This window comes from Myotis davidii, unplaced genomic scaffold (genome assembly GCF_000327345.1).
Source record: "Myotis davidii unplaced genomic scaffold, ASM32734v1 scaffold933, whole genome shotgun sequence".
NCBI classification, from domain to species: domain Eukaryota; kingdom Metazoa; phylum Chordata; class Mammalia; order Chiroptera; family Vespertilionidae; genus Myotis; species Myotis davidii.
In genome coordinates, this window is record NW_006285240.1 from 559,732 (window position 1) to 562,231 (window position 2,500).

The 2,500-nt window shown below is 41.9% G+C and overlaps 1 protein-coding gene across 1 annotated transcript in view; it reads right to left on the minus strand.

The window, feature by feature from the left end:
- The window catches only part of ASAH2 (N-acylsphingosine amidohydrolase (non-lysosomal ceramidase) 2), a 98,632-nt gene that overhangs the window by 5,773 nt on the left and 90,359 nt on the right, over nt 1-2,500 (minus strand). The gene's annotated exons all lie outside the window — the stretch shown is intronic.

The following is a 2,500-nucleotide window of genomic DNA, read 5'->3' on the forward strand; positions in this document are numbered from 1 at the left end:
CTTCCATCTGGCCGTCCCTGAATTTCATCCTTTTATAATAAACTGGTAATCTAGTAAGTAAGCTGTTTACCTGAGTTCTGTGAACCATTCCAGCAAATTATTGCACCCAAAGAGGGGGTGGTGGGAATCTCCAATTTATAGCCAGTTGGTCAGAAGCACTGGTGACAACTTGGATTTGCCATTGGTGTCTGAAGTGAGGGGAGGGATGCAGTATTGTGAGACTGATCTCTTAACCTATGGGATCTGCACCAACCCCAAGAAGACAGTGTCAGAATTAAATTGCATTGTAGGACACCAAGTTGGTATTTACAGAGAACTGGATAATTGCCTGGTTTGGAGAAAACCTCCACACATCTGCTATCAAAAGTATTGAGAATAGAGTGTTGAGAAGAGAAACAGAGGGATAAAAGTACACTAAAATATATATAACCTAAGATTCCAACTTAAGAAATAAGAAAAAGAACAAAATAAAATCTAAGCTTGCAGAAGGAAGGATAAAAAACCCGAGAGGAAAATCAATGAAATAGAAAACAGAAAAACAATAGATAAAATCAATGAAGCTTAAGACCTTTGAAGATACAAATTCAGGAAGAAAGAGGGGATACCATTACTGACCCTACAGAAATTAAAAGGATTATAAGGGAATATTATAAGCAACTTTGTCCCGACAAATTAGACAATTTCTATGAAAGGGGCAAATTCCTTGAAAGATGCAAATTCTTAGAAAGACACAGATACCCAAAGACAATAGGAAATCTGAATAGGCCTATACCAACTAAAAGAAATGAGTTAGTAATTTAAAATTTTGTCATAAAGAGAAGCCCAGGTCCATACGGCTCTGCTGATAAATATCATCAAATATTTGAAGAAGAAATGATACCAATCTGCACACATTCTCAGAATATACAGGAGGGAACACTTCCCCACTCATTTCTTGAGACCAATGTTACCCTGATACCAAAGGCAGATAAAGACCACACATGAAAAGAGTCTGAAAATATCCATCATGGAGATGAATACAAAACTTTTTAGCAAAATATTACCAAACTAAATTAAACAATATGTATGCCATACCTAACGAGTATTTATTTAATATCTGAAAGTCAACTAATGCAATGCACCATATTAATAGAATGAAAGACAAAAACCACATGATAATTTCAGTAGACATAGAAAACCATCTGAAAAAATCCAACAACCATTCTTCACAAAAACTCTCAACAAACTAGGAAGAGAAGGAAACTTGTATATATGCCCTTTACCTAACAAAAATTACCCTTAATTACTGAACACTTTCCTTCCAAGGATTAGAAATAAGACAGAAGTCTAGTGTTACAACTTCAGTTCAACATTGTCTTGGGAGATTCTAGCCAGTGCAATAAGGGAGGGGGGTGGGGGAGAGAAACAGAGGGATAAAAGCATTCAGAAAAGAAATCCAAAAGAGAAAAATTAAATATGTTTTTATCCATAGATAATATGATATTATATGTAGACATTTCTAAGGACTCAACCCTCCACCCCCCCCCAAAAAAAATATATTAGAACTAATACATAATTTAGCAAAGTTGAAGGACATTATATATAAACTAGAGGCTCGGTGCACAAAATTCTTGCAGGGGGGGGGGGGGGTCCTTCAGCCCAGCCTGTGCCCTCTCGCAGTCTAGGAGCCCTCAGGGGATGTCCGACTGATGGCTTAGGCCTGCTCCCTGCAGTCGGACATCCTTAGTGCTGTTGCAGAGGCAGAAGAGGCTCCTGCAAAAGCCGTTGTGCTTGCCAGCAGTGAGCCTGGCTTCTGGCTGAGTGGTGCTCCCCCTGTGGGAGCACATTGAGCACCAGGGGGCACCTCCTGTGTTGAGCGTCTGGTAAGGTCCCTGGGCCTGGCCAGCGATCAGGGCTGATCTGTGGGACAACCAGCTGGCGGGGCAATGCCCCCCACCCCCCCGCTGGCACCCGCCTTGGCTGGTGGCCTGGTGCCACCAGCTGGCCGTTCCCATCCCCCAATCGCCGCTGCTGCTGTTGGTCGCCTCACTCTAGAGGAGCAGATGCTCAACGCAGGAGCTGTCCCTGGCGGTCAGTGCATGTCATAGTGACCGGTTGTTCCACCAGTCATTCCATTGTTAGGTCGATTTGCATATTAGAGTTTTATTATATAGGATTGAAGGACAGTTAATATAAAATAGCAGTGATAAAATCCTGATTCATTTCTGTGTGCTTTTTCTATCCTTGATTTAAGAGACAACTTTTCTGAGCTCCAATGAATGATTCTATAACCATCCATTTAAGAAGAAAAAAGAGGAGAAACTAAGATGGCGGCAGAGATAAACACCGGGAAGTTAATGCCGCTCACAACAATTGATTAATACCTCAGAGAAACAACACGGACTTCATCCAGAACCACAGGAAGCCTGGCTGACTGTAAACTCTACAACTAGAAGGAAGGAAAGGCACACTGAGACCCGCAGAAGCTGCAGGAGAGAAGCGCAGAGGTACGGGGCTCTCG